Source organism: Neopsephotus bourkii, unplaced genomic scaffold (assembly GCF_033783945.1).
Source record: "Neopsephotus bourkii isolate Nb327-2 ecotype Australia unplaced genomic scaffold, CSIRO-AGI_Nbou_v1 NB_882, whole genome shotgun sequence".
NCBI lineage: Eukaryota > Metazoa > Chordata > Aves > Psittaciformes > Psittacidae > Neopsephotus > Neopsephotus bourkii.
Genome location: NW_026901376.1, coordinates 1,150,113 through 1,166,037, shown reverse-complemented (window position 1 = coordinate 1,166,037; position 15,925 = coordinate 1,150,113). Strand labels below are relative to the sequence as shown.

General features: G+C 41.3%; 1 protein-coding gene across 5 annotated transcripts in view; it reads right to left on the bottom strand.

The window, feature by feature from the left end:
* MAD1L1 (mitotic arrest deficient 1 like 1) overlaps positions 1-15,925 on the bottom strand; it is a 372,249-nt gene that overhangs the window by 335,444 nt on the left and 20,880 nt on the right. The gene's annotated exons all lie outside the window — the stretch shown is intronic.

The window sequence follows — 15,925 nt, the reverse complement described above, 5'->3', positions numbered from 1 at the left end:
CACCATCCAAGTCACATCATCTCACTACTGTGCACTTCAACCCATAAACCAGCTCTTACAGCTAGAGGCAGCAAGACCAAATCTGCAACATAAGCATCCTGCACAAATATTCACAGCAGATGGACAGCTTATCACTTGAACACATATAACTTGTTTTTAACACACATACAAATGGGTATTTATCTCCTCCTCCCCATCCTAGTGCTCAGCACAAACACACAGGGGTGAGCACACCCAGAGTTACTCTAATTGCTGTTCAACTACAGTCTCAGTGGAGCATGATCACAGGATTATTACCAACAGGGTAAGAAAAGGAGGAACTGTACATATAAACTGCACAATTCAACAACTCTGGCTACTGCTGAACACCCTCTGATAGCACAGAGCTTCAGCTATATTGCAGGAGACTCAAAGCAGTGTTCCCACACAATTACCAGCATGCTGAGTTCAGAGGCCTTCATATAAACCATGACTCCAGAGCCATGGGGGGAAAACATCAGTAATAATCCATCAGCTGTTGGTAACATTTCAGATCCCACTCTGATAACCTTTTCCTGTCAAAGAGATCAAAGATTGCTACAGATCAGCTAGCAACAGCTCTGCAGTTGTCAGGAATAAGTTTGCTTTTCCATCAAATCCAGTGACAAATTCTGAAAGCTAGTGGAGAGGGATCAAGCAAGTTTTGCAGGAGTGAAATCTGGAGAAACTCATTCTGTCATGTCCCCCAAGATGCAAGTCAAGGCTTCACTGTTGATGGCAGATGAAATTAAGTCTGATCAGATTTACAGTATTCAAATGCAACCCTGCAACAAGGCTCCTGCCACTCCAAAAATGGAACAGGTAGATGTACCTCCAGCTTGATCATTACGATTCTGACTAATCGTAGGACTAAAGATGGTATTTCTGTGATGATGCCGCTTTTCAGCCAAATACACACATAGAGAAAGCCACCACTTTTTCCTCTTTGTCACTTCCAGTCAGGTGAAAAATCGCTTAAACACTGACCTGACGCAGACAGTCAGGGTTCAATTCTGGAAATCCAAGTTCAAAGGTTCCTTGGTTTTGCTCCCAGAACTGCACACTGATAGCCTTCCTCAGCAAATTTCAAAGCCTCTAATACCCACTCGTGTTACATGTAAGTTTTAACAGTCCATATATTATAAAACAGATGGATGTGGTCTCCACTCAGGCAATGGAGGCACATACTGCAGCAGTCAGAGACCTGTCAGAACAGCATGAAACATTATCCTTCAAAGACATCACACTTGATGGCCAAGGAAACTATGAGAAGAAACCAAGACACCAACCCAAAGATGGCTTGACCAAACCATCTAAACTGCACATTCTGGTAACAGACACAAGACAATGTTAAGCCAACACCTGGGTTTTCAAGTATGTTGCAGTACTAGATAACACACTTCAAACTCCTGAAGCTGAGCCTGAAGGGATTTTTAATGTAAGCAGTTTCCTATGTTTTTAGTGAGGGTTACTTCATGGCTGAGCATTAGAGCAAACACTGAAAAACTAATTCAACCCAGCCTGATGCAAGCCACATCTCCACATAACAACCCAAGAGCAAGGGAAAAACAACAATGGATTCTTGGAATCTCAGCTCTGAAGAGCTCAAATCTGACAGTGGTCTAACTTTGTTTGCAAAGTTGGAGGATTCAGGGTCTTTCTACTAGTAGGTAAATGGAGAAGTAAATGGTAACTTATGCCAGATAATGGAAGATGGTTGGTTTCTCATGCTCCATGATGTCTGCAGAGGGGGGAATGAACAGCAAAAAAAAACTAGGAGTCTATAAAGCTACAATCAGTTTCAACATTGGTTCTATCTGCAGGAAGAAGACCTCTGACTCAAGATTTTTTTCCATAAATTAAGGAAACAGATGTTCTCTTTCACAGAGGTTTCTAACCAGAAAAATCTAGATATAAGGAAATGAGAACATAAGGATAAAGGCAACTTTGTATTAGCTTTGATGAGGAAAAAACAAAAACTATGTTAACCTTTCCACTTCATCCTCCTTCACTTACTGGAGTAATCAGAAGCTAAAAACCAGAAAACATCAGACAGAAATGAATGGGGTATGCTCAGTCTGCTTGGCAAAAAGCAGCTGTAAGCAGACACACCAGTTTCAGTAGAGACAGCCTCTGTAAAATCTAATGCCAGTCAATAAGGCTCTGAAAACTGCCATTTCAAACCTCTCATGATGCACCCAAATATAGCAGATTTATCACAAGGATAGTTGGTATCAGCATCTCTCTGGGCATGTGGAGTGCCAGTCCCCAACCCCAGTGTTTGGTCCCTGAAATATGAAAATAAAGTGTTTGGTTAATGAAACAATTACACGGATAATTCTTAAATGGGGTGGGAAAAGAAGTATATTTGCCTTGATTTTCTTTTCTCATTTTCTCAGAAATTCCTACCATAAGGCACTAGGACTGAGACAGAGAACTCAAATTAATCCAATAGGAAAAAGAGAGGATTCTAAAAGCCACATATTTGTAGTAATGATAGCTACTGACAGATTTCCAATGAAAACCACTCATCCTCATCTGTTCAGCAATTCAAATCAACAAGCAGCTTCCAATCTCAGTTCCAGCAATTGGCAGCTTCAGGTTTATACTTCGTTCTGGAGGATGTTTCATTGCCATTAGAAACTATTCTCTTTAAAAAAGTGGAGCAGCACAGATACAGAACAGAAAACGAAGTCAAAGGCTATTCACCCCCTCTAAAGAAAAGTTCACTTTCTGTAAAACTAAATCATACCAAGTGATCAAAGACACCTCTTGCATGCACCCTGCTGTTAAACCTGAGAGGTTTCAAAGCTTATTTATGAGGTCTACATCCTATCCTGATCACAGACGATTCGGCAAAAGCCAGTTTAACACAGTTCAAGTAAAGCAATGACACTGCTTGTGTGATGAAATTAAAGCAGGCAAGCTTTCAGTTTGAAGAGAAATGATCAACTCCAAAGCACTGCAAGCACCAAGCACCCCTCATCACTGTAATACACTCCTGTTTCACAAGTTTCTGAGAACAATGCTGCATAAAGACAGAAATGGCAGCACCCCAACACACATGTAACATGTTCTGGCCTTGAAAGTCACTGTCTGATGGGCTAGCTGAGTATCATTTTTGCTAAAGCTCTGCTCGTTCCCCATGTAAGACTTGCTATCAAAGCCAGTATGAAAAAGAGAAGCAGTCTGCTTCAGGAGAATCTGTATAACAGTACATCTTACCAGCACTACTTCAATAGCCACAGCTACTTGAGGGAAGTTTGAAACTCTATCCTTACCTAAACATACCTGTCTGAAAAGCTGCTGCTTTGTGTACTATGCTTCCCCTGCAAACCCACAGACACCTTCTTCCCCATGCCCCATCCCGGGCAGTGTTCAAGGCCAGTCTGGACAGGGCTTGGAGCAACCTGGTCTAGTGGGAGGTGTTCTTGCCCATGGAACTAGATGAGCTTCAACATCCAACCCAAACTACAGCGTGATTCTAAGATTCCATATAACAGTGGAGACCATGAACCATGAAAAAAACCCACACTTAAGTTTGCATAAGCCATGCAAAATCCTGTAAATGAAACACTTCACAGTACAATTCAAGAGCACCACGTTATTAAAACTGAATTACATGCTATGTCATTATAAAGATAACATGCAGAACAAAGTGGCTTCCAAACTGCAGGTGCAGATTAAATCCCTGACTTCAGTTCCTGGGTAAGGCACAAGGAGCCAAAAACCAAATGCTCTTCCTCTGTGCACCAACCCATCCACAGATCACACTTCCTTCTGCACTAACACTGAAGAAACACTTAAAACCAACCAAACCAGGAGAGTTTAAGCCTAATTGGGAAACAAGTATTTCTTTGCCCTCAAGGAGCAAATTATCCCAGCACAGTTTAGCAGCACAGCAAGGCAGGAGAGGGACAAAACTGCTGTTAACCAGAGCATTTTGACTTCCTTTGAAGTGCAGATAGTTTGAAAAGAAGCAATTTGAGAATGATAGAAGCCTAAAATTGTTAAAATGAAGTGAAAAATTGACTTAATGGGATGCCCATCCAAGTCATTCAGTGACTTTCAGGCAGCCCTGATACTCTTAAGAAGGGAAATGGTTTACACAGTATTTTATGCCTTCCGTTTTGTTAATGCACACAGCTGACAGTTTACAGGCGTTTGCAGAAAGCTCTGTTGAGCTGTCTTGGTTCAGGTTCCATTGTCGTTTTGGTATAAACTAGCACAGTTACACACTGAGACTTAGCTGCTGAAGTACCATTAAGCCAAAACTCAGTAAGCAGATGAAGATGTTAAAGTAAAAACGGGAACATTTTTTAATTTATAATTTATTAGAATTAGTAAGCAATTTCTTACTGCTTCTATTAAGTGTATCAAAATTCACAGCAAAGCAAGAGGTTTGATTGTAGCTGCATATCTGACATTAAACGGTGGAAGTATCAGATAAAAGCAAAACTATACAGAAAACCAGGCACTCAGTCAACACTTTGGAGGACTAAGCTCTTCAGTGCTTCTTTTAAAAGTTAAATTTGCTTGAAACTACCAAACTAATAACACATTGATGGTACAAAGTTTTTGGAAGCCTGTTGGATTAATACTTCTCTCTAGTTTTAATTCAGTATGAATACATGATGACACAGATTTGGTTGTCTCAACTAAGTCCTATTAAATTGAAATTGAACATTCCGAGTCGTGGCAAGCGTTTCAGCTGGATCCATAAACTGGTTTACACTTAAGTATATTTAACTGACAAAGACCAAATACAGACCTCTTTAGTAAAGGGTTTGTTAAGAGAATCAGGCAGAAAAAGGGAGGGCACATCTACTTCTTTCTCTTCACTCCAAGAAAAATACCTATTTTGAGTTTGGTTGGGGTTTTGTTCTTCTAGTTTGATTTGGTTTTCAAAGACAGTCTTCCAAAAGTATAAAAGCCGGATTTTGTTCTTTACTTGTATTATGTACAAGAAACACAAGAAGATTTTTAAGTTCTCCATTCCAAGAAGGACATTAAATTCTTCTTTAAAAACAGAAAATCTGTTTCCTAGGCAGGAAAACAACAGCATCTGAAGAACAAACACAGCCTGATAACATGACAACAACAGAAGACTTCTGGAAAGGCATTTTAGTTGTTTTAAATATTTCTGTGTGATTAGAAAGGCTGTGGGATGTCTGTAATAGTCTCTTCCTGTGCCTTTGAAGTGAGTCTCCCAAACATCCTTTTTTGTGTATTTGAGCTCTACTTTAACTCCTCTATCTCTGGTTTACAGGACTCCCACTTATTCCATATACTTCACTAGCAAGTCCAAAAGCAGCTCAGTTCCAGTGACAACCTGCCCTTCAAGAAAGTACAGCAAATAGCACTCATCACAACAGCACATAATGACTTCCCAAGATACAGCAACACAGAGTTCTTCAGTTTAATTTGGTCATATTAACTCAAAGTTTGTATCAGAAGATGCATCTTGCTGCACATCCTTTCCCCCTCAAAATATGCACCACCTCCCTAGGTGCAAACCTTCGCTCCCCTTTGTCAGGCTAGAGGAAAACATTGCCACTGAAATCCAGCCTTGGAAGTTCTGAGAATCAAGTCTCACAACAGGACTTCTCTTGCAAGAAGCCCCTCCAGCCTCCAGTGAAGGTAGTTACAACTATTTGTTATGTCTACATGCCTGCATCTTCCCTTTCTATTGCTGACTACATTAACTAAACCATATCCTAAAAAACCTGCTACCTGCATTGTTCACAAAAATAGACTGCCAACATTTCATATGCAAATAGGACATATTTAGTGTTTCATAACACTTTACAAAGTTTTAAAGAACAATCACTTACCTTTATTCATGCAAAGGAAGGTGCTAAGTGCTGTCAGAAAAGCAAACTTAAGGCATACCTTAGGCTGCTTCTCCAATAACTGCACACTTAATGGTTTATGTACAGTGAAGGGAGGAAACCTGAAGAGTAAACTGAAAGCAATAAGCAATCTCAGCTCCTGAGGTTCCCTTCATTTAGGAGGGCAACCTCATATTTGTGTATATAGAATCAACAAACCCAATTACTCTCTACCAAAGCAAACTTCCCCATTAAGCACTTGAAGCAGAACAACAACTTACAAACACTTAAAATGCTTTCTTACAAACAAATGTCTTGACAATTCTAAAGACAACTGATATGTCTCTTGAAGCAAAATTAGCAATTAATCCAATCAAGACAGAATTTAAAGAGGGGAGGAAAAAAGGAAGAAAACTATCTTAGACTCCAGTCAATAGACTTCTGGGGGTTTGAAATGAAGAAAGTAATTTTCCTCCCAAATTTAACAATATGGCATTGTAAGGACTGATCTTTCAAGTTTCATTTCTACTTTAAAGATGTATTTAAGAGCTCAGCAAGAGAAAATTATTGTTACTTTTGAAAAACACTAATTACTTGGCTGTCATTTCAACACGTCAAACTCCTTTCTCATCCCTACCGCTGCTCTAACAGCAAGCATAGGACAAACCACTGGAACTCCACAAGCACATACAATGCGTAGCTGAGCGTATCTTTACAAGTGAAAGGCTTTAATAGACCAAGGAGAGGGAATGCATCCATAGTAGTGTCAAACCTGCTGATTTGGAAGGGAAGATTAAAAAAAAAGTCAGATTTCTTTCTTTATTTACTTATTTTAATCTTCTCCCAGAAGTCGGGTCACTGCAAACTGAATCACATGATGTGCAATTTAGAGCTTTCGGAGTTCATTATGAAGCAAAAGCAATTTTCTATAGTTTGATGGGAAAAGTGTTCAGAGCACATGTCTGAACTTGTTACACAGCCTTACCAAAAGGGATCCAGCTCACCCAGGTCATCACTGTAGGCTTCTAGGCTTCTTCGTCTCTGGGTGCAGCTCAGTGAGAGCAGGGGAGCAAATCTAATTGCCTGTGGCCACTGAAGTGGCAGTCACTGGGGTTGTTTAGTTCATTTTCTGTCACTGAAGGTCTGAACCAGCTTCCCCCTTTCAACAAGAGGCTGTTAAGTGCCTCTGCTGTCTTCTCATTAAAACATATCCTCAAGCTCTCGTTGAGCTCAGAGTGCTACACTGAACAAGACAGGTAACATCAGGCATATGGAAAAAGCAATGAGGGGGCTCATGGGTGAGACACATGAACTGTCAGTCTGGCGCTCAAATGCTGGTGAAAAGTCAAGCTTCTTATATTGCAAGAGATCCACCAGCATGTCAGCATTTTGGGGTTTGGTGTTGATGAGTAATTGTTTGCTATTTCTCAAAGACTTGTTTTAGTACTGTCAAGACTGGAGTTCATCAAGAGTCAAAACAAACTCATGCTTTAAACAGAAAAAAGATGTTCTACCACAGAGAAAGTACATAAGGAGCAAGGGAAACAGAATTAACTAGAAAAAGAGTAAACTATCTTGAGCTCTTACTAATGACAAATACATCCCCACACAAGCTCAATTTGTACTGCTGCTAACCCACAGGGATGGCCTTTAATTGCTCTGCTGTTTCACATTACAGCTGACCACTTGGTACAGAGCAAAACATCCTCAAGGTCTCCATTCAGCTGCCACTCACTAGGGTTTTGGCAAAAAAAACCCAATGATTTGTAGCATAAATAAGGAATAAGATACAAAAAGTACTGACTCCAAACCCCTTATTTCTGCTTGACATACTCAAAACAACCAAAGCACACTCTGCCATGCCCTGTTCTTAAAAAAAAACCCACAAATCACATGTATCCCACACACCCTACTGGCATAACTTCTACTCACATGGAAATCACTAACACAGAGACATCATTTTTATAGATAAGCAGGGCTTCTGTCTGATAAAAAGGAAGCTAACACTGTAACCAAGATGAGATACTGACAGGATATGTATTTTTGGCTGTTTTACAGATCTCATTAAATTGATAGTCTTGTTCTTTTGAAGCCTGTCTGAGATAAACTTGCAGAATATTAATGTCCCTAAATTACTGTATTGGTTTCAACATCTTTATTGATCACATTGTTTTCCCAGGCTCTTATCGGCTGCAAGCATCAGCCAGCAGTAACACAAAAATCCCTAATCTTGAGCAAGAGGAAATACTATTACTGACAGCCTAAAGGTCCTTCTGAGAGTCCAGACCATATTTTCAGGTACTTTTATACAAAAGTAGATTTAACAGCCCATATATTATTCTTATTTACTTCTGATTACAATCACATACCTCTTCAATCTCACGGTAGGAATGCCTACTTTAACCTGCAACTGTAATCTACAGTAGAAGTTATTTTAACTGGGTTTTTAATATCATCCAATAACATCAGTCGCAGGTAAATTTATGATGAGAGTTTCAGAAAGAACTGCTTCTGTGTTCATCTGGAATATCAACACCTTTCAGAGAGAAAATTAAAGTTAAGCCCGTTGCTTTAATTAATAACTATAAAACTCAAGCACAGATTATTTCAAAGCTTTTCACAGCACACGTCTCACCTCTGACAGGAGCAGAAAACTCCTAGTTTCAGTAAATGGGGGAGGTTAAAAACCTTGCTGATGTACAGAACACACACGGCTGATAAATGATTGTATTTATCAAGAAAATTAATAGTGGAACAAATAAAGTAGAAAATGCCTCAAGGACCTACTTGTCTTGTCAGTAGCTGCATATTCCTTCCTACAAGTTATTTATATTAAAATGGCACAAAGGCATCAGCTACCACTGAGGCTTCATTCATGGTGGGTGCAGTAAGCATGTAATACACTGAGGGTAAGACCAGCTTTTGCCAGAAACCAGACCAAAGCAAGACTTAAACAGGGGAAGTTCAGGTTAGATATATATTTCTTTACCATGAGGGTGGTGAAGCACTGGAATAGGTTGGCCAAGGAAGCTGTGAATGCTCCATCCCCGGCAGTGTTCAAGGCCAGGTTGGACAGAGGCTTGGGCAACATGGTCTAGTGTGAGGTGTCCCTGCCCACGGCAGGGGGCTGGAACTGGATGATCTTAAGGTCCTTTCCAACCCTAACAATTCTGTGATTAGACTCTGAGGTACAGAGTTTAACAAAACTGAATAGGAACACCCAAAAACCTCTGTAATTCAAATCCAGTGTAACTAAAATTAAGGCTATATTGATTTAAAGGTTAATTGAAGCCATCAGCTGCAAGAGCTATACCCTAAATCTTTTGTTTCTTACCTTGTAAAGCACCCAAAGGTAAGTATGCAACACTATTTTTAAGTACTATACTTAATAAGTTAAACCTAAAACATGAGTTTAAATCCTAGGTTTTTGCTTAGTCTAGCCTCTCATTTAGCTATCACATCATTTCCCACCGAGTTCAATTCCCATTCAGAGCCTGTTGCTCAGTTACTGGTTTTAACAAATCCACCAGCACCGGAGCTCAGCATCTCTAACCCCTACTGCCTATCTCAGGCCTTCCCACTTAATGAAGCACATTTCTCACTCAGCTGTCCACAAGCTGGCAAGTGAGCTTAGCTGCAGGAAAACGAATTACACGCGTCCCCAGACACATGTGAATAAACCAAAGACATTTCAGATTTACAGTGCTGCCTTCAAACCTCCTCTCCCCCAGCTCAGGGAGGATTTAAACAGGACTTCAAAGAAGCCCGAGTTCCAATTAAAACACTGTGACCACCCCAGGGACGCAGGAATATTCCTCTGATTAGTGAGATGCGCTCTTTGAACTGTTTAGCTGAAAAAAGCATTCAAAACTTTGCACAAATGCAGTCGCTCTCTCTCAAAAGTTTTTCTTTCTTTTTTTTTTTTGAAGTTTCTAAAAATTTACTATTCAAAGTGAAGGACAAATAATATTTCAGACTAAAAGTTTTATGGAAGCCCATTAACACATCAGCTCCAGGCATCTAATAATAAACATGAGACATGTCATGACCTCAACACTGCAGTCCCAGTACAAACTAGATGACACAAGTCGGAACAGAAGAGCCCAAAACGTCAAACTGTTGCTGTGGTTGGTGCTGGTGCCTCAGTACCACAGACAGGCAGCTCAAAATCCAAATCTCACAGCCCTCAGAACCACTCTCCCTCCAGGGCATAGTACATCAATCTCACTTCATTTTGAAGTTCTGCTTTCTCCCCTTAACATCCCAATCTCGCAAGCTGCACATATAAAGCATCCCACATCATAGAATTGTAGAATAGTTAGAGTTGGAAAGGACCTTAAGATCATCCAGTTCCAACCCCGCTGCCATGGGCAGGGACACATCACACTAAAGGATGTTGCCCAAGGCTCTGTCCAACCTGGACTTGAAGACTACCAACAATGGAGCATTTACTACTTCTCTGGGCAACTTGTTCCAGTGCCTCACCATCCTTACAGTAGAGAGCTTCTTCCTTACAGTTAACCTGAACTTCCTCAGTTTAGGTTTTAACCCATCACCACTTGTCCTATCACTACACCCCCCAATGAAGAGTCCCTCTCCAGCATCCTTGTAGGCCCTCTTTCACATATTGGAAGGCTGCTATACCAAAGTCATTTGGCATACCGTGACAATAAAACAGTAGCCCTCAGCCTTGGCAATAAGCACAGGCCACCATACACCCCAAACAGAAAAAGAAGAAACCAACCCCTCAGTCTCTCATTCCCAAAACTAGAGTTGGATTATACAGTCCAGAAGTTTGGACACCAAGAACAATGAACATTTAGAAAAAAAGCTGGGAAGATAACTGAGTCTTCGAGCATGCCAAAGCAATCAGAGGTAAGCAGATCTAATAAACCCGCCTGTGAAAGCCAAACCCCAATCAACATCACCCACAAACAATGTCAGAAGAAAACAGAAGCAAACTTTGAGACCTGTTCATAGAAAGTGGTACTGCAACAGCATGATCATGTTAAAGATACAAACAGTGGCAGTTCAGCAATTACTGTTCTGGTATGAGCCCAGGGCCTGCATCAGCCACCGGGGTCAGAGCAGCCAGCAGCAGTTATGACTTCCCTGTGTCACTGCTACAGGCTCTTGTGACTAGGATTAAGATATGGACTGGATTGGTGTCACAAGCACTCTGACACCACCTTGAATTACTGCTGTCATTGTGCTTTGGTCACTTTCAATGCTGGAAGCTGCCAGGGGAGGAACTATTGAAATGAGATGGCAAAGTTCTGGAAGTTTGAAATGTATTCACAGAAGAGAAGGAGCTTCGATTCTCTCTTAAAAACAAACATCCCTGTTTCACACCACTTTTGCATCCTTCCTTGCATGCACATTTATCTTCAAGACCTTATTTCATCTCATTGCACAATACAGCATATAGGCCTACCCACCATCAGTTACTTTTTCTTTGGTGATGTCCTGGGTTCAGCAGTAGCAGTCATTTTTCTCTTTCTTGGTAGCTGGTGCAGTGCTGTGTTTTGACTTTTGGCCTGGGAACAGAGCTGATAACAATGATGTTTTGGTTTGGCCAAGGACTTTGTGAGCCTCATGCTCTGCCAGGGAGGAGGGGAAGCCGGGAGGAAGCAAGGAGAGGGCACCTGACCCAAACTGACCAAAGAGGTATTCCATACCACAGCATGTCATGCCCAGGATGTAATTCGGAGTGACCCAGAAGGGCTGGTAGACTGCAGGAGTGGAAGAGGTATCGGTCGCTGCTTGGTCAGGTTGCAGGGGGGTGAGTTGTCGGTCGGCTGGTGCTGAGGTGTTGTATTCTCTTCCCTTGTTATTTCCTTTATCATTACTATTATTGGCGGCAGCAGCAGTGATTTGTGTTATACCTTAGTTACTAAACTGTTCTTATCTCAACCCATGGAGTTGCATTCTTTTCGATTCTCCTCTCCGTCCCTCCGGGAGTAGGGGGTGGGCAAGAAGGGGGGGAGTGAGTGAACGAGCTGTCTGGCTGGGTTTGAACCACGACAGGTGAACAGACAGTACAAAATCAACCAGACAACAATAAATGAATCAAAAACAACCTTCTAGAAGTCTTCACAATATCTACCCCCACTGGAGGTCTCCTTGCAGCTTCCTGATTCTGCTCACTGCTGCTGTGACTGCAGTACAACAGCTCCACACTTGAGAAAAAGATGCATCTGACATTCCTAACTCTTCAGATTCCACTTGAGCTTGATTGTGGAGATACTGCCAAGCATTTATAACTTAAGCGTAAATGACAGTCCGATATAATACTTATTGTATGAATAACTTTGATGCTAAAGAGATCTACTTTGGACAACAGTTTCAGTGAGCAAGCACAAATGATAGCCACAGCCATTAAATCACAAAATGATTCAAAGTCACTCGTGCAGAGCTACTTCAGTTCCTTTCATCCTAATCCTGAATTCTCAAGTTTTCCTGCTATGCTACCAAGAAAATATTTTATTTACTTCAACCATTCTGTTGGATAATCTGAGCCTTTGCCAGCTAAAAGCCTTCTCCAAACAGCTCAAGCCGCCTTCCTCTGCTGATCTACAGATTCCCTCAGAAAACCCTCCAGTTCAGAAGCATCTCAAAGAAACAGTGCCAGAATAATGCACTTCTTGTAGAACTCAATACCTCCATCCATTGTGCTCCATACTTAACCTTGGCAAAGACAGGATTAAAGCAAAACCACAAAGGCATATGGAAAATAAATCCCCCTGCTCCAAGTAACTTTGTAAATGCAGATGCTTAGAGAACATTTGGCACATACTTAGCATTTACTCTTTGCACAGTCATGCACCAAGATCAGGATTTCTGAACTGTTAAATTTTTCTTCTACCACACTTATTGTAATAAGGAAAAGAAAAATCTGCACACAGCATATAGAATCATAGAACAGTTAGGGTTGGAAAGGACCTTGAGATCATCCATTGCCATGGGCAGGGACACCTCACACTAAGCCATGGCACTCAAGGCTCTCTCCATCCTGGCCTTGAACACTGCCAGGGATGAAGCATTCACAGCTTCCCTGGGCAACCCATTCCAGTGCCTCACCACCCTCACAGGAAAGAATTTCCTCCTTATATCCAATCTAAACTTCCCCTGTTTAAGTTTTAACCCATTACCCTTTGTCCTATCACTACAGTCCCTAATGAAGAGTCCCTCCCCAGCATCCCTATAGGCCCCCTTCAGATACTGGAAGGCTGCTATGAGGTCTCCACGCAGCCTTCTCTTCTCCAGGCTGAAGAGCCCCAGCTTTCTCAGCCTGTCTTCATACAAATACATACGACAGGGAGATGTTCTGAAATTCCTGTAACTAATGCTTATGTGTGCAAAGAGCTTTTTATAAGCTCCTCTGTGAGCTCCTCCAAGGAAGAGGATGACTGAGCAAAACAATCAAGCAGCTGCACATTTAAGCACTACCTTTCATATCAGGACATCTCCTGAGCTATTCAATCAGTGCAAAAAACATACAGAAAGGTTTCCAGTGTGAAATCAATACTTCTTTGCACAGGCATCTGGCTGCCCTCTGAAGCTGAGCTCGGGCAAGCTACATCTATCCTTTTTCACTTTCAAAACCCTGACGGAATGGGCACAATTACAGTAGTGAAAGATTCAAACCTATCCTCCAAAGCAACTTTTTGCTTCAAACCCAAGGAAGTACATAAACAATCACAAATCCCATGTGCGCACTCACCACAGCCTGTAAAACTATCCATTTTTTATCAGGCTTAGAATAAAAGCTCAACCATAGAGCTCTCAGAAAGGAGAAATGAGACCTGCGTATTGATTCTGTATCAGGGCTACCTCAGAGATGAAGGGAAAGAACATAATAGTTGAAACAAATATTGCCCCACATCCTCCCTTCAGAAAACACAAAGCCTTTAAATACACAAAACCAGCTCAACTGTATAGTTAGCCTCTGAAAACCCATCAATTATCTAAACTGGGCTGTGTGGCAGAGAGCAAGAGAAATGAGACAGGGTCAAACCAACCCTGGAATTAATTTGGGAGGAGAAGAGGATTTATTTCAAGAGGGAGGGATTTTATTCTCTCTTTCCCTTCTCCTACTTCACTTGCCAGCAACCGTCATGGCCCAAAGAGACAGCAGAAGAAAATTTCATTAATAAATTTATTTCAACTTTCTTTTCAATGATGCTCAAAATGTATGCAAATCCATTCATTATTAGGTTTAAAAATTCCATTTCATGGGATAATCAGACTTCAAAAAACTCAATTTTAGTTTTAATCAGATTTTAACAAGGATATTAAGTCCATTTCGTTCAGAAGAGGGGAGAAACAGGGAATTTAACGCCAAATGTATTCAAGCTTAGCCCTGGGAGATAATTAAATAAAATTAATTTGGCAAGGGCTGTCTGTCAATGGAAAAGCTCCAGACAGCAGAGCACAGTTCTGAAAGAAACAAAAGCAGTTCATTACTGTACAAACGGATACAAAGCTTATTGTTCACACAGAAGGGAACTGCAGCTCTTCCACAACAGCAAGACAACCTGAGCCCTCGAGCTGCCTCTGACAGACGCAGCAGTTTGTGGAGGAGAAGGTAGTTATTTCCTTCTCATTTCAGCTGAGTCCTTTAAAGTCCCCTAGCACAGGAAGGATGGAAAATGCAGAGGACAGCTTACAGACAACAAGAATGATTCCAGTGAAGCACAGAAAAGGACAAGAAAGAACCTAGTGAGAGACAGCTCCTTAAACCTATGAAAACCCACACGCAATTTGAGGCTGCTGGCAAGATTCCCGACAGATACAATACCATCAAATTCCATGCAGTGATTTAGTTCCACCATAGATCATGGAGTCACAGAACAGTTTGGGTTGGAAGGGACCTTAAAGCTCATTCAGTTCCAACCCCCTGCCACGGGCAGGGACACCTTCCACTAGAACAGGTTGCTCCAAGCGCCATCCAACACTGCCAGAGATGGGACAGCCACAGCTTCTCTGGGCATCTGAATCCCAAATTAATACCAAAAGAATCTTGTTCTCCCTCACAAATCCACTGACTGATACGAATGCTAAAACCTTGGGAACTGTCCTGATGTTTTAGTACCTAAGGGACAAATATATATTCTGTAACCCATACAACCTTAGACACAAAGTGCAGCTCTTTTAACACTGTGTACTACCAGATCAGTCTGACCCTTACCTACTAAACATCATACAGTACTAGAGATTGTCCATGAAGTGACTTCTGGCAAATACTTAACATTCATCATGGAAACACGAAGCAGAATGGCTGACCCTAAAGCAAAGTTCAGGATTTGCTTTTTATCCTCCAGACTCTTCCCCAACATGGGACTCTTTAAAGATTTGGCTGGTCAGGACACTGAGGCATCTTGTCTAGACAATGCTTTTGCCATGAAAGATTAACTCAGATGATCCTTAAGGTCCTTTCCAACCTGACATTCTATGAAACTCTACTGATCTAGACACACCATCATGGAAAAAAACTGGACAGGATTCAAGAAACAGACCTTTAGAAAGAAGCTGTTCTCAATATGTAACTACAGTCAGAAGACTGACACTGAGAAACAGCACATTTCAGCAGTTCTCATAAGCCATAAATGGGAGCACATGTATTTTCCCATATCTTTGTCTACCCACCTGGAAAGAAAACAAATTCAGAGCACTTTTCACTCTTCCTCTCTACCACCCTTCCAAATAGATCAGTTACTAAGATGTGCCAATTGCATTTCCCTCGCCAGCTACTTGAGATAGGTGAGCCAATAGGTGTTGTGTGACCTTGACAAGTGGCCAGCTATCTAGAAGGCAGAAGATGTCTTTGCCAAAGTCACACTGGAAACCATCAGGCCTAAATGAAAGGCTTGTCACAAAACAGGCTTGATGCCACCAACCTTGGCTGCTATATTTGCAGAAACCCACCTGAAGCCACAAAGCTTCACCCCTGGGAATACAAAGAGGTTGAAGAAATTTTTGGTGTAAATGTACTTACAAAGCTGACTAAAAAAGATAAATTCATAACCAGGTTAAAGCATTATCTTCTGAAGTAAGCCAGTAGCAAGGGCTGTGAG